At 36.4% G+C, this 26,468-nt stretch overlaps 1 long non-coding RNA gene across 1 annotated transcript in view; it reads left to right on the top strand.

Moving 5' to 3' along the window:
* LOC129022468 (uncharacterized) overlaps window positions 1–26,468 on the top strand; it is a 135,517-nt gene that overhangs the window by 53,259 nt on the left and 55,790 nt on the right. The window contains exon 2 of the long non-coding RNA XR_008496438.1: window positions 8,003–8,143. This is a non-coding gene — a long non-coding RNA (uncharacterized LOC129022468). The remainder of the gene's footprint in view (window positions 1–8,002; window positions 8,144–26,468) is intronic.

The raw sequence follows: 26,468 nt of genomic DNA, 5'->3' as shown, positions 1-26,468 counted from the left end.
AATTAGTTTTTCTTCCATTGAAAGAATTGTTAAAATTGGGAAAGGCTTCAGAATTGTGAGAGAAAATGAAGAGTCAGACCTTGGAGAATGTCTCTCAGCAAGTTCAAAAATCATAGACACACTTTCTCTCTGTTTCTGATAAGTTTGGGCTGAACAACACTTGTGCTTTGCTTTCTTGGGGTGGCCTGGTGTGAACCCAAGCCCCTAGAGAAGCTTGTTGAATAGAAGGATGTCAGTAGAGGGGTAAGCTCTCACAGATTTCTGCCCATCCAGTATGGTACATGAAAAAGCACAGCAAAGTTGCCTAGAGTCTAAGTGAGAGAGGTGAAAAAGGAATGGTGAGTAAGCTGGAAGACTTCACTGGCATAATTGGTGTGATGAAGATAGCGTATGGCTGGCATCAACCTGGTGATCAAAGGGTAGATAATACACCAGAGGTCAATGCCAGCCATCAAAGGTTGGTGAGGGATGTGCATCTTGATAGAGATCAGTAGAATGGAGGATTGCTGCAGACCAGGCTGGCCTTCTCCTCAATTTTAGAGGGGTAAGTAAGCTGCCTGGAATTTAGATTATCCCTAGATAGGATAAGTATATGAAATGAGACTGAGTATATCCTGAATTTTAGAGAATGGGAGTTCAAGAGTTGGTAAAGTTCAATTTTAAGGAGAAAAAGTTTAGATTATATCTGATCTGTGTTTTAGGGATGTGAAATTCACTTTCAGAGGACACAGAATTCGAGCAAACAAATGGTCATATTTTTGTCCGCAGTTTACTCTGTCTCACAAAAGCATTTGAGACACTTCTTTAGCAGGGTCATTACACTTTTCCTGTAAAGTGCTAGGTGATAATATTTTAGACTTTGGCTGCCAAACAGTCTCTGTTGAAACTATTCAACTTTTCTGTTTTAGCATAAAACTGATTCTTAGCTCAGGAGCTGTCCAAAAACAGGTAGGGGTAGAAGGTTGGAGGGTGTGGGTGGGAGGATGGTCAGATTTGGCTCACAGTCCACAGTTCTGCTGATTCCTTTTTACTAGGATTCCACATTATATGCCTACATTTTTTCTTGTTCCTTCCTTGTCAGTCTCTTTGCTGGCTATTCTATCTCTACTACATTTCTCATTGATATCAGCCCTCTTGCTTCTGCTTATAAAACTCTTCCCTAGCTGATGTCATTCATTCCTATAGACTTTTATTTTCTTAAATTCTACACTTTTTAGAATTTTGGTAGAGAGACAAATTAATTATAATCCCAAGTTTATAGCTATTTATCATTGTTAATTTATGTAAGGAACTGCAGTTTAAATTTTGTTAATTTCTTTTCCATTGTATTTCTGTCATCTATGGTCCTCATCTCCATTCTGCTGGCATTTCTAGATAAATGACCTTATCCTCTGGAAAGAATGACAGTTTTACATTTTCCTTTTCAATCTTTATAACACCTATGCATTTTCCTTTTTTTTATAGGATTTTCTGGGTACTGGGTTTGCCACTTACCAGTTATATTAGTTAGGGTCTAATTGGTAGATAGAAAACACAAAGTTTTTTTTGAATTTAAAGATAATTTTAAAAAGACACAATTAATATAAGAAATTATTAACAGGGTATTAGACTAACAGGAGATTGACTAGAAGTAAAGACATTAAAAAAATAACAATAAATAGAAGAATAGTAGGTATAGGAAACAGCCACTTCCCCCTGGGTATGAAAAACAATATCCAAGGAATAAAAAAAAATCAAATCTGGATGCCCCTTCCCATCCTGAGACTGTCTGGATTTCATTGGAGACAGTGCAGCAGTAGCTCACTGTATGGCAGAGATGTTCACAAGACTGCAAGGACACCCAAGGGGATTCCAGAAAAGTTCCAGGGAAAGTCATCCACCAGGAGGTGCCATGTTGGCAGCATTTACTGAGAAGCCCCTCTCTTAGCTGCTGGGGGAAGCTGCTCTGGAGAGCTGCTGTACCTTGGAACTCACTGTGAAGCTGCCCCAAGGAAGTTCTCTAGAGAAGCCATGGATGGGGCGGTGCCGGGCTGGCTAGCAGGATTCTGTTGTGCAGCCACCCAAGAGGGCGCCTGGAGAAGCTGCTCATGGTAGGTCCCATGCTGGTGATCCTTTACCTAAAAGCCTTATAAGAGGAAGCTGGTAGCAGCTGTCCGTGGGGAACTGCCATGTGCTGCTGTCTGATAGGTGTTGCTGGAGCCATGTGCTGCAGAAGCCAAACATACTACAGGAGCCTGGTTCTGCAGAGGCTGTGCTGCATATGCTACAGGGGCTTGTCTAGTGCAGCATACCAGAACCAGGATGAGAAACCCTTTCTCTTCCAGTGTGTCTTCTGCACCTTCTACTGACAAAATTTAATACTATGCAGCTGCAAAAGAAAAAATTTACAGAGTGTTATGGGCTGAATTGTGTCTCCCAAAATTTACATGTGGAAGTTTCAAACCCTAGTACCTCAGGATAGCACTGTGTCTGGAGATAAGATCTTTAAACAGGTAATTGAGGCTAGCTGAGTTCGTTAGAGTGACAGCTGATCCAATATGACTAATGTCCTTATAGGAAGAAATTAGGACGCAGACGTACAGAGAGAAGACCATGTAACGACACAGGGAGAAGACAGCCATCTGCAAGCCAAGGAGATAGGCCTCAATTAAACCAAGCCTGCCAACACCTTGATCTCAGACTTCTAGCCTCTAGAACAGAAAATAAATTCCTATTGTTTAAGTTGCCCTGCTTGTGGTACTTTGTTATGGAAACTATAGAAAACTAATACCCAGGGTCTGTTTCTATCCTGAATACCAGGCAATGGAGAGTAGATTTGAAGCTGAGACATTACAAATTGGTAACTGACACACTAGGTTTATAAGCCTGAGAAACTTTGAAAATCCCCTGAACCTGTTTTCTTATCTGTAAAAATGGGATTCTTGCCAAAATTGAAGGCTCTTTTCAAACGCTTAAGAATTATTTCCATTTTGTCTCTGGCTATCAACCTCTTGACAGGGACTTCCTTATTCACAGAAGCAGTGTCAGGTAGAGCTCAATCTTTGAAATCAGAAAAACCTGCTCATTTTAGCACTTACAGGCTCTTTGACCTTGGCCAAGTCACTTACTTCTCTGGTCCTCACTTTCTTCATATGGAAATTGAGGGTTCTAATATTTACCTCATTGTGATGATGTGAGGATGAAATGAGAGAATATAAATAGAACACTTAGTTCTGTGCTTGATGCATAATTAGTGCTGGGTAAATTGCAGATATTATTTTTGTAATTTCAATATCTAAAGGGATGACTATCACATGGTATGTGAAACTTGCGTTTGTTAGAATAAACTGATGGGAGCCCTTCAATGGGAGAACTTCAGACATAACAACTGGCAGTGTGTGTGTGTGTGTGTGTGTGTGTGTGTGTGTGTGTGTGTGTGTGTTAGAGATAACAGTTTCAGACAGAGAAAGGATCTACTTGGTACCTTTCAAATCACAAAAATGTTCCTGCTTGCTTACAGTGAAGCAGTTGCAGATGATCACCCAAGATCATTACTTTTCTATCATTAAAATAGAAGCTAGATGTCATTGAATAGTGAAGAAAGAAAGAAAATCTTAAAATAAACACAGAAATAATTCAGAGTTCACTCAAAAGAGTGAGAAGCTGGAGAAAATACAGTCATTTTAAATCCCTGAGAAGGGAACTAGCAACAAAGAGCAGGAAATCCACCAAGCCTCAACCTGTTTTCAGAAAATCCCTAATTAAATCACGAAATTGCAATCTGACAGACAAAACAAAATCTGATTTTAATGACTTTGTCAACCCCACAGCCTTTGTTTTGGAGGGCAGTTTTAATATGGGCTTTCCCACTATTTTGTATTTTAGAATCTTTCTTCTTATGATAATGCATCAGGAAACGATAAGTTTATTTTAAATCTTACATCTCAAACAAGGTCAAGCCAGGTCTTATGTCTTCAATAAAGTGACTGTTTGAAGCTGAACTTGTGTATTAGTGATGAGGCGTTAAGTAAACACAAGACTTTTCAACACCGGAGCAGGAAGAGAAAACACACGATTAGATATTGAGATTTCTAATGCTAAGTGAACAGAACCAAAATTTTTAAAATTAAAAATGTTGCTACTAATTTTTGCTCTCAAGGAGCAGGCAGTCACACACACTCACACAGTTACAAGATTGACTGCTTAATATCATCTTAACCACAGAAAGTGATTCTGTTTATGTTAGGAAAAAGAAGCCAAGTAGAAAGGTCATTATGTTGGGTCTGCAGCTTTCACTCCTAATATGTGACTGTCATTTATAAGTAGAGGGAAAAATCAATAATCCTTTTAAGTTGCCTTAGATTCCAAGTGGAAAATGCTTTCACCCACTGCACTGTGGTGACTTAAAGCCACTGTGAGATATTATGCAATGTTGTTTCACCAAGAATCCCAACTTACTTCAGTAGCGTTTAATTGTTGTTGAGCTGTCTTGGCTTGTGAGTAAAATGAATGCTGTCACTGCTTTCTGAAAGTTTAACTCTTTTATTTATCAATTGTTCTTTGTCATCTTCTTGATAATTTATTTTGATTTTATAAAAGTTACCTGGAAGGCCAAAGTAGTTTAAGAAACACAGGTCTTGCAACCCAGAAGTGAAAACCTTCAAGCTTTTAATTTAGTTATGTTCATTTAATATTTACTAAGTACCAACCATACATAAGGTCTCATGCTGCATTAAGTGACAAGAAATGGTAAGAAAATTTGTTTTCGAGAAGCTGTAGTTAAATAGGGAGAATGAGTTAAGAATACAAATGTCTATAATTTGAAGTTCTATGTACATGTCATAGAAGAAGAAGAAAACTTTGTTCTGAGTTCAATGACTCACTGGGTGTGGTAGCTAACGCCTATAATCCCAGCACTTTGGGAGGCTGATGTAGGAGGATTGCTTGAGCCCAGGAGTTCAAGACCAGCTGGGCAACAAAGCAGGACTCCTTCTCTATGAAAGAAAAGAAAAGAAAAGAGGAAAGAAAAGAAAAGAGAAAAGAAAAGAAAGAGAAAAGAAAGAGAAAACTAAGAAAAAAAAAAGGAAAGAAAAGAAAGAAAAAAGAAAGAAAGAAAGAAAAAGAAAGAGAAAGAAAGAAAGAAAGCCAACTAGCCGGGTGTGACAGCACATGCCTGTAGGCCTAGCTACATGGGAGGCTGAGGTGGGAGGATTGCTTGAGCCCAGGAGGTCAAGGCTGCAGTGAGCTGTGACTGCAGCACTGCACTCCACCCTGGACAGCAGAGTGAGACTCTATGCACTCCAGCCTGGACAACAGTGAGACTCTATTAAAAAAAAAAAAAGTGCAAAGATTCAAAGAAGCTGTGTTTATGTTAGGGGGAAGGAAAAAGGCTTCACAGGCCTTAAAGAAAGGTGGATATGTGAAACAAAGATGCAGATACATGTGGGAGTAAGTGAATTCATGAGTCAAAGTGAAGATGGGATTAAAAACCAGACCTGCCCCAAGCTGGAGCCCAAGCAATAGGAGCAGATGAATTTCAAAAGCAGTCACAGGTCCGGTTGTGAAGGGTTTTAAGTATAGTATTTTCCTGCTAAAATTAGTAACATGATCAAGTCACAGGGCCAGAAGGAAGATTACTCTGGTGGTAGAGGAGGACTACTATGGCCAATAGGCATTGAGAAGAGAGAATAAGACCAAGATACAAGGTGTAATTTAGACGTCAGATACTTTGGATATAAGAATATTGTATGTTGATTAGTTAAGGATGTAACTAGTCTCCTGGAACAAATAGTGAATTAATACCCAAAAGCATGGGTTCAAATCCTGTTTCAGCTATGAAATATGTGGGCTTAGTGAGAATAAATAAATAAATAAGTGCCAGTTACGTACTCCCTGTAACACTCACAGCAATTCTTTAAATAGGCATCAGTAACTTCATTGGACAGATTAGGAACCAAGGCACAGAGAATGTAGGTAACTTGCCAAATGTCAGAGAATTGATAAGTAGCAGTGTTTTAGGATTTGAACAAAGTATTTCTGACTAAAGCCTGTGTTCCTCCAAACCTAGGTTTGAATTAATTCCTCCCTTGCGTTAGCTCCCTGACTTTTTCACATTCTTAACACCTCAGTTTCTTTACCAACAAAATGGGGATAATAACCACAAACCTGCTGGATCCTTATCAAAATAAAATTAAAATGACTGTACTGTAGTTCAAGCTCCATAAACTTAGTTTTTAAAGAAGAAAGAAATTAGTTTATAAAAGAAGTTATACAAAACTTGTTTAAATAATGATACTTTCTTGTTTCCCAAGAAAAGGTTTACTATTTGCCAGTGATTAAAAAGGAACTTAATTTTTATTTTAATCCTTGTTACTGCTCTATAACCCATCTCTAGTTCTTATTATTTATTCTCCCAGTTTTTTTTATAGTTTCTCTACAGCAGGCTATATGCTGCATATCAAGCAAAATCCTGTAATATCCCTAAACGTAAACATGTGAATGCTCTGAGCATGTGTAGTGTAAGCACACTCAAAGTACTTCATTAATTTTGTATATTAAATATAACTCACTTTACTCTTTGTAGTGAAAGATTAGGTGACACTGAATTGATTTTCCTTCTCACTTATTCGGTTTCCACATGCTTTGAGAGTGCATATTTCCAGGTGGTTCTGGTAGAAAATTAGATATATACTATGGAGAAATGTTTTAAATATATAAATATCAACATACATGTATTCTCAAAATGTAGTGTCCATAAAAAATAAAAAGGATTTTTATTAAAAACCCAATTTATTCACACTAAAAATGTATGTGCAATCAAAACATGCATTTTGAAAGGACACATACAAACAAAATAGTGTTAAATCCATTAGAATATTTGTCTGTTGTAGGGGGAAGGGCATAGACTTTGGGAATATAATGGTGCTATAGTTTGGATATTTGACCCTCCAAATCTCATGTTGAAATTTGACCCTCAGTGTTGAAGTGGAGCCTAACTGGGAAGAATTTGGGTCGTGGGGACAGATCCCTCATGAACAGATTAATGCCGTTCCTGGAGGAAGTGAGTGAGTTCTCATTCCATTAGTTCCTATGAGAGCTGGTTATTAAAAAGAGCCTGGCACCTTCCTCTCATCTCTCTCTCTTGCTCCCTCTCTTAGCATGTGATCTCTGCACATGCTGGCTCCCTTTCTTCTTCTGCCTGGAAGCAGCCTGAAGCCTTCACCAGAAGTACACCATGCTTCTTGTACAGCCCACAGAACCATAAGCCAAATAAACCTCATGTATATATCACTTGTGTTGCCATAGAGGAATACCTGAAGATGGGTAATTTATATATTTGTATATATATATAAATTAAGATATGTAAAATAATGTCTCATATATTGTATATTTATATTATATAATATCTTATATATTTATATTATATAAAATATAATATATTATGTATATTATATAGTATATATTTCTATTATAAATATATAAAACTGCCTATAAATATACAAAATTGCCTATAAGACTCCCAGATCTGACCTGCTTTCAAAGTACTTTTCTGTGTCATTTATTTCACTCCAATTTGCTTAGAAAATCAGTTGACTAGTGTGAAGTTAATTCTGTTTTTGATAAGGTTAAAATGACTTCTTTTTTTGGGGCCTTGAAATCCCTGGGAACTATTTTTCTAAACTCTGAATTAATCCATTTATATTTGGTCAGTGTTTGTGTTTCATCTTTTTGTTAAGTGATTTTAAACAAGAACTCATAATTTGTGCATATGTGTATTTATATATGATGTATATCAGCATATATCTCTTTTTTTCTTAAAAAGAAAATAAGAAAGATTATGTTTGTATAGGCTGCTATTAACCCAATATGTAAGCGTGATGTCGAAAATGTTTTTCCTTTACAGATTCTACTAAAATGGCAAGACTTTCCTGAAATAACATTTAGTATTTGTTTTTAAAACAAACCCCTGGGTTTATTTTATAAAAACTCATGAATTTTTTTATTCGTCTCGTATCCTTTTTAGGGCTGCTCTATGCCAAAGGAAATAAGATTAAAGCAACACAGGAAGAGTTCTGGTTGGCAATAAGACACAATGGATATATCTTGTGTGGGATTTGAAAGGAAGAATAGAAAAATCTACATGAGTACTCTTGGGGGGAAAAGAGTAAGTTAAAATTCTTAAACTCTTTTCAAATGATAAGTCAGACCTTAAAAAATAGTCTAGTCCTCAAATTGATAATAACTTAAATTTAGCTCCAAAGCTTCTTTAGAAAAGGAAGAAATCTAAGTCTTAAAAATCTTATAAAGCCCAGTGGCAATACTAAAGCTGGTATTGACAAAACACTTAAATAGATCTATTCCCTGAATGTTTACTTTTGTGGTTCAAATAGTTTAAGATGTAATGTACCCTGGGAATTTTCCTCTCTTTGCTTTAAGTATTAACAGCGCTTGAAATAAAACATGTTTATGATGTAACCTAAGAGAATAGATTTCTATTGAACCCTCCCCTCTGCCCCCAGTGTCCCCAGTCACTGTCCTCATCTTCAGAATGCATCAAGGTTTAGAACCTGCTTTGATGTCAATAGAAATGCTGCATTTTGCAGAGATACATGGGCATAAAGTGGAGTTAAGTTTAGGAAAGACGAGTGCTAGTGCCAAGAATGGGTATCTAACTTTAAAAGTATCAAGGTACACAAATGACATGATACAAATACCTTCTCCAAAATATATTCAAGACCCTTTAAGTCACATAGATTCACATTTTCTATCATCTCTCTGGAAACCTAATAACTAATAGTTTTGGATTTCCCTATATGTCCATGGGTGCAATTCGGAGTTGCACTATTCAGGAATCTGTTGTGATAGGTCAGTTCATGTGAGCCAGTGGATTTTAATAACCGAAAAAATAAAATAAAAATGCTGTCAATAAAAACATAAAAATATTACATTGAAAAGTCTCTATGGCAGTTTGAAGACATTGTAGTTTCTTGAAACTGAATTAGCAAAAGAAGGCAGATGTTATTTGCAAATTTTTGTGAGTGGCTTTACAAGAAAATAAGTAGTAATGATGCTGGCTACCTTGAGTAAAGAACATTAAGAATACCTCTCTGTGTATATGTGTATTTGTTTCAAGCAAAGTGTAAAATTCACACCTTCTCTAGAATGTCTGGATGGTCTGGCCAATGCCTGGCAAGTTTTCAAAGAATGTTTGGTGATGTGCTGTACTTTTGTTTTGTATGCTGCTTCTTTTGTATGTGCCAGAGTTCAACTATGGTCTTGGTGTTTGGCCATAAATGTCTGCTAAGCCTTGGATTTGGCTTTAGCTATTGTGATAACCGAATGGTGAATGCCTACTACAGTGTCACTTTATTTAAAATTTCCAATAAATAATGATATTATAAATGCATTATAAATGAATAGAACATTCTAGATGTAAGTTGATATGGAAAATTCCCTTAAATGTTTTCTATGTTGCAAATTCATCAATAAGTTGGTATGTATAGATGTTATTTCAAAGGTAAAATACATCAATAATGATCACTGTAAAATTGTGTGTTTATAGAGTGGTTAAGAATGTTAAGTAATTAAAGTAAGGGAACAGCACTTATAGCATTAAACCATCTTACAATATATTTGATTTTTAATTATTTAATTTCAATTAGAATAGCAATTAGGACAGGAATCTTTCAAGGAAAAGTCTTACTTGTTAATATTTTACAGCTTGTGAAAATGAATTAATAAGCAGAATGTCCTAACAAAGCATATTTAATTAAACCTGAAAACAATACATGCCATACAAATTAATTTCTTACAGTTCTGAATCTATGAAGACTAAACATTTAAATACGTTTGTGAAAATTATTGATGTAAACTGCCTAGCATTTTCAGTACTGAAGATAAAGAATTTATGAGATTTGGCCAAGCTGTGGATTTTAGCTATGACGTTCCATAAGGAAACACAGGAACAAAAGTCTTCCCGAATTATATTCTGTCCTGTACTATGTCAATAGTAATATTGCTAAAAGTATTCTATTTATATACTATATATGGAATATAGAGAGGGGACTATTTTAAAAAGTTGGACAGCAAGATGAAATAATGATGAATTCTATGCTTCTGTCTTACTCATTGCTTAGAGATTCCTAAGTTTTACACAGTTGACATTACAGGGAGTCAAGCTGAAAATACATTTCTAGGCCCAGGACACCAAGAACAGTCACACTTCCCAGGCCTGAGGTGAAGTGGCACATTGCACCTGGATAACTATTACCTTGGCTGAGATAAGTAGCTCCACTTGCCAGAGCTGGACTGAGATAGCACCCCCTGTTCTAGGGAAGCAGAGTAGAAGCTGAGCTGAGACACCCCACGCTACAGGCCAAACAACTGTAGAATCTTGCTTCCCTGAAGCTGGACTAGACCCCTAGCATCTGAGCTTCTGAGACACCCCCTGGGGGGCAAGAAGCAGCACAGCAATGACTCTATTCCCCGGGATGGAGTGGAATCATTGCTGTGTTGCTTCTTGCCTTCCCCAACTGGGCTCAAACAATAGCCATGCTCAGTCATTTTAGGGTACTTGCTGCTGCTGCACATGGCCTCAACAGTTTGGGATGCTGCTGAGCCCCATCACCCTAAGGTCTAGATTCACCGCTACATGATGTCTCATCTGCAGGGACCCAAGTTGCCACTGAACCCTATTATCTCAGGCTCCTGAATTACAACTGTACCCTGCACTCCAGGCTTAAACCCACAGAACTCTCTTTCTCCCTTAGAGTCAGGCCAGATCTGTGCTCTGCCATCCAGGGGTATAATCAGAGCTACAACTATACCTCCCAGACCTGAGCTGCTACAGGGTGCATCAGTCAGATCCTTGTGCCATGGGCACCCTACATCCAACTCTGACAGAGAAAGCCAACCTGCACCCAAAGATTTAGGTGCCACAGTGGATTCACAAGACCCTAAGCCTAGTGCCCTGGCTCCACAGCCACTCTGAGTACCTGCACCCAGAACTAGGACCATGGCAGCTGCTTGTCGGCCATATTAGATTTAATACTAAGAGAAATATCCCCATCTATATCTCTCCATTATGGGGAATGCAGGTAGAGGTACAGAAAACCCCCAAATCCCATACTCCAAAGATATTTACAATCTATGCCACCACTACTATTACCACAAACTTCTACCACATAGGCCACTGAGACACCCACAGTTATTACTAACGTTGAATGCAGCTAAAGAATCTAAAAGACTACCCCTGCACATAGCTGTATGTGCAGGGGTCACGATACCTTTCCCAAATGGTGCTCTAAGACTCAACCACAGATGAAAGTATTTCTCTACAAAAGGCACTCTAGAAAATCTGAAAAAGGTGATTGTCTTATCAGATGCATAGACATCAACATAGAAACACAAGAAACATGAAAAAGCAAGGAAATATGACACAACCAAAGGAACATAATAATTCTATAGTATTAGATTCCAATAAAAAGGAAATCAACAAATTTCCATAAAAGGAATTCAAAATAGTGATATTCGGGAAACTCAAGGAAACCCAAGAAATACAGACAGTTCCCAGGAAGATACTTCATGATATGAACATGAAATTCATCAAAGACATAGATATCGTAAAAGAAGAATCAAACAGATATCCTGCAGCTGAAGAATCCAATGAATGAAACATTTTAAATACAATAGAGAGCTTTAACTACAGATTTGATCAAGCAGAAGAGAGAATTTCTGAACTTGAAGATAGGTCATTTGAAATTATACACTTAGAGAAAATCAATATAAGAATGAAGAACAGTCAAGAAGTCTACAAGATTTATGAAATGGCATTAAGCAAAGAAATACTTGTCTTACGGAATTTCCAGAAGGAAAATAGATTAAAAAGGCATAGAAAACTGATTTAATAAAAAAAATGCTTAAAACTTTCTAAGTCTGGAAAGAGATATGGACATTCAGATCAAGCAAGCTCAAAAGTCCCCAAATGTGTTTAACCCAAAAAGGGCTTCTCTGAATCACATGTTAGTCAAATTGTTAAAAGTCAAAGACTGAGAATTCTAAAAACTGCAAGAGAAAAGCATCAAGTTACATATAAGGGAATGCCCATTAAACTAACAGCAGATTTCTTAGCAGAAACCTTACTCACAAGCAGAGAATGAAATGGTATATTCAAAGTACTGAAAGAAAAAAGTTTGGCAGCCAAAACTACTATACTCAGCAAAGCTGTTCTTCAGAAATGAGGGAGGAAGGAAGTCTTTCCCAAACAAGCAAAAACAAGAAATTAATCACCACTAGATCTGCCATACAAGAAACATTCAAGGGAGTCCTGTGTTTGAAAGTGAAAAGATAATAATCATCATCATGCAAATGTGCAAAAGTATAAAACTCACTGGTATAGCAGATTCACAAAGGAGAGTGAGAAAAGAGTCAGATATTACCACTACAGAATACCACTCAGCTGCAATGATAAATAATAAAAGAGAAAGAAAGGAAATAAGGATATACAAAACAACCAGAAAACAATTAACAAAATGACAGGAGTAAGTCCTCACCTCTTAATAATAATCTTGAATGTGAACAGATTTAATTCTCCACCTGACTATACTGTATGCTGCCTTCAAGAAGCTTATTTTACTGTAAAAACACATATAGACAAAAAGAGAAAGAATGGGAAAAAAAATTCTGTGTAAATGGAAGCCAAAAATGAGAATGAGCAGGAGTAGCTATATTTAAAGAAAACAGTCATTGATTAAAAAACCATGAACAAAGAAAGTCATTATATAAATATAAAGGAATCAATTCAATTCCACAAAAGGATATAACAATTGTAAATATTTATGCTCCCTATACTACTGCACCCAGATACATAAAGCAAATATTATTAAATCTAAAGGGAGAGATAGACTCTAATGCAATATTAGTTGAAAACTTCAACACCCCACTCTAAGCATTGGACAAATCATCCATACAGTAAATCAACAAAGAAGCATTGGATTTAAACTGCATGGTAGACCAAACGGACCTAACAGAATTTTACAGAACATTTTATTGAACAGCTGCAGTATAGACATTCTTTTCATCAATGCATAAAACATTCTCCGGGGTAAACCACAGATTAGGCTACAAAACAGGAACAGAATATAGAATTTAGAAATAAGTTTATGCATTTTAATCTAACTGTCTTTTGACACAGGTGCCAAGAACATGCACTGGGGAAAGGACATCCTCTTCAGTACTCCATTAATGGCTGGGCCTGGTGGCTCATGCCTGTAATTCCAGCAGTTTGGGAGGCTGAGGCAGGCAGATCATGAGGTCAGGAGTTCGAGACCAGCCTGGCAAATATGGTGAAACCCCCTCTCTACTAAAAATACAAAAATTAGCTGGGTGTGGTGGCATGCACCTGTAGTCCCAGCTACTCAGGAGGCTGAGGCAGAAGAATCATTTGAATCCCAAAGGCAGAGGTTGCAGTGAGCAGAGATCGCACCACTGCACTCCAGCCTGGGTGACACAACAAGACTCCGTCTCAGAAAAACAAAACAAAACAAAAAAACAACAAAAAAACCTCCATTAATTTATTTACAACCTTTTGCCAGAACCACACTGTCTTGCTTATTGTAACTTTGTAGTGAATTTCAAACTAGGAAGAATGAGTGCACCAACTTTACTCTTTTTTTCAAGATTGTGTTGCCCATTCTAGGTCCTTTGCATTGCCACATAAATTTGAGGAGTATCCTGTCAATTTCTGCAAGAAGAAAAGTAGTTAAGATTTGGATAGGTATTGTGTTGAATCTGTGGATAAATTTGAGGAATATTGCTATCTTAACCACATCAGGTCTTTCAATTTATGAACATAATGTCTTTTCATTTACTTATGTCTTCTTTACTTCATTTCAACAATGTTTGTTGTTTCCAATGTACAAGTCTTAACACATTTGTTAAAGTTATTTTTAAGTATTTTGTTCTTTTTTAAGGTAATTGTGAATGAAATTTTTCTTCAAATTTTATGTCTGGAGTGTTCACTGCTATTAGATAAATACGGTTGTTTTTTGTATATTGGTCCTGCAATTTAGCTAAAGTCACTGATTAGTTCGAATAGCTTTTCAGGCATGTGTGGAACCCTTAGGACTTTATTCATTTAAGATTAAGTCATTTGTGAGTATACATAGTTTTACTTGTTCCTTCAAACCCAGATGGCTTATAGTACTTTTAATTGCATTATTACCTGATTTTTTTTTGTTTGTTTTCTTCTTGGTCAGCTTTTTGTTTGACCAGCTAGTATTGGTGCCTCAGGCAGTTGTAGTATTAAATAATTGTCATGGCATTTTACAAAATTAATTTTAAAAAATCAGCCTGATATAAAAGTCTGGCAGAGACACAACAAAAATAGAAAACTTTAGGCCAATATTTCTTATGAACATACATGCAAATGTCATCAACAAAATATTAGCAGACTAAATCCAGCAGCATATCAAAACATAATACACCATGACCAAGTAGGCTTTATTCCTAGTATGCAAGGCTGGTTCAACATATGCATATCAATAAATGTGATTCACCACATAAACAGAATTAAAAGCAAAAACCATATGACCTCTTTAATTGAAGAAAAAAAAGAGCTTTTGATAAAATCCAGCATTCCTCCATGATAAAATCTCTCAATAGGCTAGGAATTGAAGGAACATATCTCAAAATAATAAGAGCCATTTATGACAAACCCACAATCAACATTATACTGAATGGGTAAAAGCACAAATCATTTCCCTTGAGAACTGGAACAACCGTTCCTATTCAACTAAGTACTGGAAGTCCTTCTCAGAGAATCAGGCAAGAGAAAGAATTAAAAGGGGTCCAAATAGGAAAAGAGAAAGTCAAACTATTTCTCTTCACTGGTTATATGATTCTATACCTAGAATATCCAAAGAACTCTACCAAAAGGCTTTTGGAACTGATAAACAATTTTAGTAAACTTTCAGGATGCAAAATTGGTGTACAAATATCATCAGTAGCATTTCTATTAACAAACAATATCCAAGTTGAGAATGAAATCAAGGACACAATCCCATTTACAATAGTCCCAAAGAAAATGAAATAAACAAATGGCAAAACATTCCATTCTCATGGATTGGAAGAATTGATATTGTAAAAATGACCATTCTCTCTAAGGAAATTTACAAATTCAACACTATACCTATCAAAGTACCAATGTCATTCATCACAGAATTAGGAAAAAAACTATTCTAAAATTTATATGGAAGCAACAAAGAGTGTAAATAGCCAAAGTAATGTTAAGCAAAAAGGACAAAACCAGAGGCAGCAGACTCTTTGACTTCAAACTATACTAGCCTACAGTAACCAAAACAGCATGGTAATGGTACAAAAACAAGCACATAGGCCCATGAAACAGAGTAGAGAACTCAGAAATAAAGCCATACACCTACAACCATCTGATATTCAACAAGGCTGACAAAAACAAGCAATGGGGATAGGACTTCCCATTCAATAAATGGTTCTGGGACAACTGACTAGCCATATGCCCAATATTAAAGCTAGATCCCTACCTTTAATCATTTATAAAAATTAATGCAAAATAGATCAAAGTTTGAATTTAATACCTCAAACTATAAAAATAATGGAACACAACCTAGGAGATACTCTTCTCAACATCAGCCTTGGCAGATAATTTTTGGCTAAGTGCTCAAAAGCCATTGCAACAAAAACAAAAATTGACAAGTGGAACCTAATAAAACTAAACAGCATTTGCACAGTTAAAAACCAAACAAACAAAAAAAGTATCAACAGAATAAACAGACAACCTACAGAATTGAAGAAGATATTCACAAACTATGGATCAGACAAAGGTTTAACATCGATATCAAGAATCTCTAGGAAACTTAAGTCAATAAGCAAAAAACGACAACAAGAACATCACTACAAATGGGCAAAGATAGTGCTGGGCAAACAGGATATCCATATGCAGAAGAATGAAACTAGACCCCTATCTCTCACCATCTACAAAAATAAAACAAAAATCAATTAAAGACTAAAATCTAAAACCTAAAACTATAAAACTACTAAAAGAAACATTGGGGAAAATCTCCAGGATATTGGTCTGGGCAAGAATTCCTTGAGTATTACCCTACAAGCACGGGCAACTAAAGCAACAATGAACAAATAAGATCACATCAAGCTAAAAAGCTTTTGCATAGAAAAATGAGGGACAAAGGGAAGAGCCAACTCACAGAATGAGAAAAAGTATCTGCAAACTATTCATCTGACAGGGGATTAATAACCAGTATATATAAGAAGCTCAAACAACTCCATAAGAAAAAATGTGCAAAATGTTTGAATAGCTATTTCTCAAAAGAAGACACACAAATGGCAAACGGATAAGAAAAGGTGCTTAACATCACTGACCATCAGAGAAATGCAAATCAAAAGCATTTTAGAAATGCTAATATCCAAAAGACAGTCAATAACAAATGCTGGTGAGGATGTGGAGAAAAGGGAACCATTGCACACTGTTGGTGGGAAACTAAATTAATATAGTCATTGTAGAGAACAGTTTGAAGGTTCCTCAAAAACTAAAAATACAACTACCATATGATCCAGCAATCCCACTGCTGGGTATATACCCAAAAGAAAGGAAATAAGTATATTGAAGAGATAAATGCACACCTGTGTTTATTGCAGCACTGTTTACAATAACTAAGATTCGGGAGTAACCTAAGTGTCAAATTGTGGTAAATATGAACAATGTAGTATTATTCAGCAGTAAAAAATGACATCCAGTCATTTGCCACAGCATGGATGGAACTGGAGATTATTATGTTGAGTGAAATAAGCCAGACACAGAAAGGCAAACATCACGTGTTCTCACTAATTTGTGGGATCTAAAAATCAAATTAATTGAACTCATGGGCATAGAGAATAGGATGGTTACCAGAGGTGGGGGAAAAGGTAGTTGGAGGTTGCGGGGAGGCATGGTAAATGGGTACAAAAAAATGGAAAGAATGAATAAGACCTACTATTTGATAGCACAATAGGGTGAGTATAATCAATAATAACTTAATTGTATATGTTTTAATAACTTAAAGAATGTAATTAGATTATAACTCAAAGAAGAAACGCATGTGGGATGGATACCCCATTCTCCATGATGTGCTTATTTCACATTGCATGCCTGTATCAAAACATCTCATGTACCCATAAATACATATACCTACTATGTACTCACAAAATTTTGAAAAAAAAATTGTTTAAAAGAGATATGTGGAAGAGTAGAAAGTAAAAGTTGTCTGCAAGCTTTTCTGGCATTTATTTTACAAACCCTTATGGCCTTAACAGAACTACAAACAGTGAGGAAGTAAAAGAGAGTTTGAATTTTAAGATATATCAATAGTATTTTTGGGTTAAATTTTAATTTGAACTTTCAGAATAGTTGTAAGAACAGTGCAAAGAACTCTACAAACTTTGTCCAGATTCCACAATTTTTAACATTGTACATTTTTCTTCTCTCTATTTTTCTGTTTTGAGCTGTTTACAAGTTGCAGACATGACGGCCCAAATTCCCGAAATTTTCTGTTTCCTAAAAGCAAAGGAATTCTTCTTTATAACCCTAATACACCCAACAAAATAAGAAAATTAACATTAATGCAATACTTTTGTCTAATTCCCAGAACTTCAGGTTTTCCCAGTTTTCCTTATAGTGCCCATTATAGAGTAAAATAAATTGTTTCCCCTTTTCTTCATTTCTTTTTTGGTCTATGAACCAATTCGGGAGCACACATTGCATTTAAAGGCCATACCTCTTAGACTTTTGAAATCTTTCTTCATGTATCATGGCCTTGACTTTTTAAAAAGATACAGATTTTCTGTGGTATTTTCTTATAATTTATTTTCAGTTATGCATTTTTTTTGGCAGGAATGCCACAAAAATAATGCACTGTTCTTCTTATTCCATCCTAATAGAAGGCATAAATATTTGGACTATTGATGATATCATTTACCATTTGTTTAAAATAATCTGTCAGATTTTCTTCATTTTAATGTTAATTAATAAGTATCTCAAACTTATTAAATAACAAGTAAATAGAAGTATTTTGTGGAAACATACTTTCAGACTATGTAAATAGCCTGTTCCTCATCAAATACTCATCTACTAATTTTAGCATCCATCGACAATTCTTTTCTGAATCAATGATTACTAAGATTATTGCCAAGCGGTGCTTTTCTAATTCCATCCTCCCTTCTACATTTGTTAGTTGGCATTCTACTATAAGGCAGGAGCTTATTTTCTATTCCTACTTTATTCAGGAGGTTACAATATGTTATTATCATTATTTTGATGCTAAAATTTTTGCAGGTTTAATCAGTGGGTTCCCTTCAACTCAACTTTTTTTGTTCTTTTAAAATGTCCCCATTAATCTTTGAATAAGCTTTCTTACATTCTGCCATGATAGAATGCTCTAGATTTAACTCATTTGTTTTCTAACCCATGCCCTGAAATCAGCCATTTCTCAAAGAATCAGGTTTCTTTTATTGGAGAATGAATGTAGAACCCAAAATCTGGGGACTCGGTATGTGCTCATTACTGCCAGTGTGCCGTTGCTTTCAGGACGCCTTACAGGACAGCTAGAAAATTATGTGTGTGCATATACAAACTCACATACACATGTATCTATGTATCTATATTTATATTGAAAATCGTTAAGTTCACACTGATACCTCAAATTTACTCCAGCCATTCTCCCTTAAGTATTTTTACCTTCTTTATTCAACAGTAGACACCTAATTTCTATTATACTGAATTCACTCACTTATTTGCTAAATCTTCTTGTCTTCAACTAATTCGAAAATTTGAAGAGCTTTGTTGGTGTCAGTCTTGTAAAACATGCTGGTTATGCTGACCAAGTTCCTTCCTAGCTCCAAAGTCACTGACTCATACTACTGAGCAGTTGACTTTCCACAGGAAAGGGATTGAGAAGGAGCTAGCTAGAGCATTTTGAAGGGGCATTTTTCTTACCTACTAATATGGTTTCAATGTGTGTCTTCTCCAAATCTCATGTTGAAATGTGATCCCCAGTGTTGGAGGTGAGGCCTGGTGGAGATGTATGGATCATGAAGGCAGAGCCTTCATTAGTGGCTTGGGGCTCTTCCCCTGGTAATGAGTGAGTTCTCATTGTCAGTTCACAGATATTCATGTGAGGGTTAGTCATTTAAAATAGCCTGGCACCTACCCGCTCTCTCTCTTGCCATGTGATGTGCCTGCTCCCGCTTCCCCTTCCACCATGATTGTAAGCTTCCTGAGGACTCACCAGAAACAGATGCCAGCACCATGCTTCCTAACAGCCTTCAGAAGCGTGAGCTAAAACAAACCTCTTTTCTTTATGAATTGCCCAGTCTTGGGTGTTTCTTTACAGTAACACAAATTGACGAACACAGAGACTCATAAAAGAAATTACCTTAGCAATGAGGTAAAGTGGATGGTAAATCCTGAGTAGAGATGATCCTCTCTTTCCTAGTAAGTGCCTCTGTGGAGGGAGTAAGATAAATAAATCGTAAAGAGAACTGGCTGCATGGTGATTCTAGTAAGAAGAATTGAAGACAGCCTTTAAAAAAGTTACTGGAGCCTGGGCATGGTGGCTCACACCTATAATCCCAGCACTTTGGTAGGCTGATGTGGGAGTATCACTTGAGCCCAGGAGTTTGAGACCAGCCTGGGGAACATAGTGAGACCCTGTCTCTACAAAACATTTTAAAAATTGGTTGTGCATGGTGGCATGTACCTGTGGTCCCAGCTACTCAGGAGCCTGAGGCAGGAGAATAGCTTGAGCCCAGGAGATTGAGGCTCCAGTGAGTTGTGTTCACATCACTGCACTCCAGCCAGGGCAACAGAGGGCAATCTTTTCTTGCAGGATCTCAGAAAAAGAGAAAAGTTGCTGGGCCTCAGTCAAGGCATGGAAGCTAAAGGGAATTGACAGAACTGAAGCAGCCATATAAAGAATAAGAGTTGTCTGTGAAGAAAAATGATTGATGTCCAGACAGTGCCCCCTCCCACAATACCTTGACATTAACTGAAGATACTGGAACCATGGAATGGTCTTGGGGATGGAAGAAAAAATAAAAGTGACTGAGGAAAAATCAACTTCAGCTCAGAAATAAAACTGAGTTACAGCAAATAAAGTGCTATTTCCTGAGCCCTCAGGTTTATGGATTGAAATTCATAGCCACCACATATGGAAGTGGTATAAGATAACCACACAAATATTTAAAAAGGGAATTAAATATTAATACATAGTTTTCAATGCCCTTAACAACCATACAACTAGACTTTTATGGTAAACTACAGAGTTAATGAAATCATGACTCGTCATAGCCTGATGCAACTGGAAGACACTTTTTACCTCAAATTATTTTTACAAACATGATATAAAATTTCAAAACAACCTCTTTTTAAGATAGCTTTTCAATTTGTATTCCAAATTTATATAATTAGATTATATAAAAACTTTTAATGACAGATTTTTTTTTTTGCAATGATCTCTGCATTCATGACTTTCCTTGCCCTTTGTAAGTCGTAATCCTAAACTAAGTTCCCAGGTGGGAAGCATCATCTTTTGACATCACCTTGATAAATGCTCCATATTATGCACATATACTCTGCCTCTGTCATCATCCGGAAAAGGCACTGGATTATAGAATCTATTTTTGTCAAACAAGCTTCTCAATTTGCTTTGCTTGTCACAGCAGGTTATCTTGGCCTTTCCTTTTGCTGACTCTAACTTTTCCTTCTCATTCTGCATAATGCACACATGTCCCAGACTTTCAAGCAGTTACAGAATTTGAATCACAAAACAATATGAAAAAAAGTGTGTTTGTATCCTATTGCTTTGACCTAACCTTGGTTGTTTCCCTGATCTTCTGTGTATCTTTGTTTGTGAAAAACTCCCATCCTTTACTCATGTAATTTCCTCACCAATGAAGAAGTTTTGCATGTCAGTGTTTTAACTGTCCTTAAAGGCCCTCCTTAAACCACATCTTCTGAGAGGACATTCCAAAATTTTCCCATGTGAGTTTCTATTTTTTAATTTTTTTTCTTTCTTGGTTCTATCATTGCAATGTATACCACTGATATAGCATTTAACTCATTCTTTCCTGGATTATAATTACTTGGGGAAAATACAACTAGGTAAATGCAAAGTAGCCTCAGAGAAAAAGTAGATATGGTTTTATAATATAAAACTTTGGAAAGGACTGATGATGTTCAAATTTTTATTACAAATTCAGGTGTACATGTGCAGGTTTATTGCATGGGTATATTGCATAATGCTGGCATTTGGGATTCTAGTGAACCCATCACCCAAATAGTGAACAGAGATACCCAATAGGTAGTTTTTCAACCCTTGTCCTCCTCTTTCCCTCCCCACTTTTAGAGCCCCCAGTGCCTATTATTTTCATCTTTATGTTCCTGTGTACCCACAGTTTAGCTCCCACTTATGAGAATATGCAGTGTTTGATGTTCTGTTTCTGTGTTGATTCACTTAGGATAATGACCTCCAGCTGCATCCATGTTGCTGAAAAGGACATGGGTTTTTTTTATGTCTGTGTAGTATTCCATGGTGCATATATACCACATTTTCTTTATCCAATCTGTCCATTGTGGACACTTAAGTTGATTCCATGAGCTGATCCACAAATTTAAGAGTTTAGAACAGAGGGCAGCCAGCTTTTTCTGTAAAGAATTAGATAGTAAATATTTTTGGCTTTGTGGGTCATTTCTATTGCTACTATCAAACTCTACCATTGTAGTATGAATGCAGCCACAGACAATATATAAATGAAAGGGTGTGTTGTGCCATTCACAATAGAAAAGACATGGCATCTACCTAAGTGCCCATAAGGATGGAAACAAAGAGACACTAGGGATGCCTAAGGGGAAAGGGAGGGAGGGGTCAACGGTTGATAAACTATCTATTGGGTACTGTGTTCACTAATTGGGTGATGAGTTCAACTGAAGCCCAAACCTCAGCATCATGCAACATATCCATGTAACACACCTACATGTGTATCCTTTGAATTTAAGATTTAAACAAAACGTCAGGATGGAGTGTGGCTGTGTTTCAATGCAACTTTATACAAAAACAGGTAGTGAGCAGAATTTAACCTATGGGCTGATTTGTTGACCCCTGAGCTTGAAAATCATTGTAATGAGGAAAAGAAAGTACTAGTTGACCTTTTTGTAAGTATGATTGCAATGTTGATATAACCAGATTTTAATATTTTTCTATCATCTGAATCAATTTCCAGTTTCTCATTGAATATTTTCATTGTATGTGCTATAGATAACTCATATTCTCTATGCTAAAGCTAAATTAATTTCTTACCCAGGACAAGGGTTCTCATCTATTAAATCAAAGATTACATAATATTACCAGCAATTTAGCTTCTAAATCCATGTTTCTTTATTTACTAATGCTCAATAAATATCTCAGTGCTCTCAATTCTAAATATCTATTAATTATTGTTCAAAGAGAATTCTCCATGGGTCTTTCATACCTGCACTTCTTTTAACCAGAGGCATTCACAGTTTTGTCCAGACTGTCTTTTCAAGGATGTATGTATAGCAAATAGCCTTGCAAGACAGAGACAGGGTCTTGCCCCTAGAACAGATGACAGGTTTGTTTGTTGTCAAGTATAATAAAGATAATGCCTTCCTCCAGGGCAAATGTTGAGCAGGTTTTCGGGCAGCCCGTTATAAACAATTGGAGATTCCTAAGATTGGATTTCTCAGCTATGACACACACTCACTGTGTTTACAGCATCCACCTGTGCCTGCCTCTATCATGACCATGAGACTTAGAGGCCAATGTTTACATTGAAGCTCTTGCTGCCCACTGTGCCAAAAGTAATAACACCCTTTTTTTCTAGCTGAGGAGTCTTATGTCTTCTGCCAGCATTCATGAAACAGTGGCAGGCTGCTTGTTGGCTTACAAGCAGGCTAAAATCTGAGACGCTTCTTAGTTTTAATTGTTTTTGCCAGCATCTATCGAATGGTGGTAAGTACTTTACATACATACTCCCATTTAAGTCTTACAACCCTGTGAGCTGGATGCTGTTATTTTCCATCTCCACTTTATGCCCTCTCACTGTAAAAGTAATTATTCCAAATTGGTGGCACATGGCTGTTCATAGTTGTTAAGGGTCATAACTTGAACTCCTTCAACCAAGACATATTTTCCTTCCTCGGTCTAGTTTGCAAAAACTACCTAGGGAAGAGCGCTAATTAATCTAGCTTTCTTGATATTTACCTATGAACAAATAAACTGTGCATGAATGTTGGAGTGGAGTGGGTACTAAGGTGATAGGAGAACATGACAGTTTTTCTGCACTCAGTAATGCAGCAATCTAATTGAATCATAACATCTCATTGTTCATTTGCTCTATAATTAAGAGGGAAAAATATGATTATTTGGAGATGAAGACATCAAGCCAACGTTTAACATAAGAATTGACTAGAGAAAACAAGATATTTGTTCATAATCTTGTGCAATGATAAGAGTAGTATTTGTGAAACCTGAAACGGTCATCAATAAATCAGCAAACAGGTTGGGTGCTGTGGCTCACGCCTGTAATCCCAGCACTTTGGGAGGCTGAGGCGGATGGATCACCTGAGGTCAGGAGTTTGAGACCACCCTGGCCAACATGCTGAAACCCCGTCTCTACTAAAAATACAAAAATTAGCTGGGCATGGTGGCATACCCCTGTAATCCCAGCTACTCGGGAGGCTGAGGCATGAGAATCACTTGACCCCAGGAAGTGGAGGTTGCAGTGAGCCAAGATCACACCACTGCACTCCAGCCTAGGTGACAGAGCGAGACTCAGTCTCAAAAATAAACAAATAAGGTAAAATAAATCAGCAACCAGCAAAGCCTAACATTTCCTTTGGAAGCTGATGAGGAAGGTGCCAAACACTTGGGCCTTGCACTAAAGACAAAATTGAATGAACTCCAACCTACCTTTTAAACGTTGCTAAATGGCTACTTGCAAATTCTTGTTTTAGCAGCCATCTTTAATTTTAACTAGCATGAAAGCGTTCTTAATTGCGAGGTTCTAGGAAAGCTCAGTCTTTCAGCATGGAGATACTTACCCTGCTCTAGGTCAGCTTTGCTAGACTTGATTTTGAAAGACAGCAAATCTAGCAGGGGCAGGTAGTAAAATACTGAAGGGAACATTAGAAAAAAATCCACATTGTGAATTACAATAAAAGGGTAAAAAAAAAAAAAAAACAATACAGAAAAACTGGGTATATTAGTTTGCTAAGGCTCCTGTAATGAAATACCACAGACTGGATGACTTAAAAAGGATAGATTTATTTTCCCACAGTTCTTGAGGCTAGATGTCCAAATCAAGGTGTTGGCAGGTTTAGTTTCTTCTGGGGCAACTCTCCTTGGCTTGCAGATGGCAGCCTTCCTGCTCGCAAACGGTAGCCTTTTCTCTGTGCTTCCTCATTCTTGGTATTTCTCCGTATTCAAATTTATTCTTTTTTTTCCGATTTTTGTAACAGCTTTATTGAGATGTAATTTATATGCCATACAATTCACTCATTAATTAATTTTTTTACTTTATATTTAAGTTTTGTGGGTCCACAGTAGGTGCATATATTTATGGGGTACATGGGATACTTTGAAATAAGCATACAATGCATAACAGTCACATCAGGGTAAATAGGGTATCTATCACCTAAAGCATTTATTCTTTCTGTTACAAACAATCTAGTTATATTATTTTAATTATTTTTAAATTTACAATAAATTATTGTTAAATACTAGATCTTTTCTTATCCTAACTATATTTTTGAACCCATTGACTATCTGCCATTACCCCCATCCTTCAACTACCCTTCCCAGCCTCTGGTAATCATCCTTCTACTCTCTGTCTCCATGAGTTCAATTATTTTAATTTTTAACTCCCACAAATAAATGAGAACATGGGAAGTTTGTCTTTCTGTGTCTGGCTTATTTCACTTAATGTAAAGATCTCTCCGGTTCCATCGATGTTGTTGCAAATGACTGGATGTCATTCGTTTTTATGGCTGAATAGTACTGAATTGTTTATATGTACCACATTTTCTTTATCCATGCATCTGTTGATGGACACTTAGGTTGCTACCAAATTTTGGCTACTGTGAATAGTGCTGCAATAAACATAGGTGTGCAGATATCTCTCTAATATACTGATTTCTTTTCTTTTGGGTGTACTTAACAGTGGGACTGCTGGATCATATGATAGTTATATTTTTAGTTTTTGAGTAACTTCCAAATTGTTCTCTATAGTGATTGCAATAATTTACATTCCCACTAACAGTGTATGAGGGTTCCCCTTTCTCCACATTCTTGCCAGAATTTGTTATTGCTTGACTATTGGATAAAAGCCATTTTAACTGGGATGAGACAATACCACATTGTAGTTTTGATTTGCATTACTCTGATGGCCAATGATGTTGAGCACCTTTTGATATACTTGTTTGCCATTTGTGTGTCTTCTTTTGAGAAATATCTATTCAAATCCTTTGCCCATATTTTAATCGGATTATTAGATTTTTTCCTGTAGAGCAGTTTGAGCTCCTTATGTATTCTGGTATTAATCCTTTGTCAGATGGATAGTTCGCAAATATATTTTCCCATTTTGTGGGTTGACACTTCTCTTTGTTGATTGTTTCCTTTGCTGTGGAAGCATTTTGGCTTGATGTCATCTCATTTGTCCATTTTTGGTTTGGAGGCCTGTGCTTGCGGGGTACTACTCAAGAAATTTTTGCCCTGTGCAATGTTCTGAAGAGTTTCCCCAAAGTTTTATTTTAGTAGTTTTATAGTTTGAGGTTTTGGCAAGTCTTTAATAATCCATTTTGATTTGATTTTTGTATGTGGCAAGAGATAGGGGTCTAATTTGATTCTTCTCCTTATAGATACTCATTTTTCCCAGCACCATTTATTGAAGAGGCTATTTTTCCCAATTGTATATTCTTGGCAACTTTGTGAAAAATGAGTTTATTGTAGATGTATGAATTTGTTTCTGTGTTGTCTATTCTGTTTCCATTGGTCTATGTGTCTGTTTTTATGCCAGTACCATGTTGCTTTGGTTACTGTAGTATTGTAATATGATGTGAAGTCAGGCAGTGTGTTTTATCCAGTTTTGTTCCTTTTGTACAGGATAGTTTTGGTTATTCTGGGTATTCTGTGGTTCCATATAAATTTTTGTGTTTTTTTCTATTTCTGTGAAGAATGTCACTAGTGTTTTGATGGGAATTGCATTGAACCTATAGATTGCTTTAGGTAATATAGGCAATTTAACAATATTTATTCTTCCAATCTATGAGCATGAAATATCTTTCCACTTTTGTGTCCTCTTCGATTTTTTTCATTAGTATTTTCATTTTCATGATAGAGACCTTTTTCTTCTTTGATTAACTTAATTCCTAGATATTTAATTTTATT

Source organism: Pongo pygmaeus, chromosome 22 (assembly GCF_028885625.2).
Source record: "Pongo pygmaeus isolate AG05252 chromosome 22, NHGRI_mPonPyg2-v2.0_pri, whole genome shotgun sequence".
NCBI lineage: Eukaryota > Metazoa > Chordata > Mammalia > Primates > Hominidae > Pongo > Pongo pygmaeus.
Note: the sequence above shows the minus strand (reverse complement) of the source record. Positions and strands in the feature narration are given on the sequence as shown.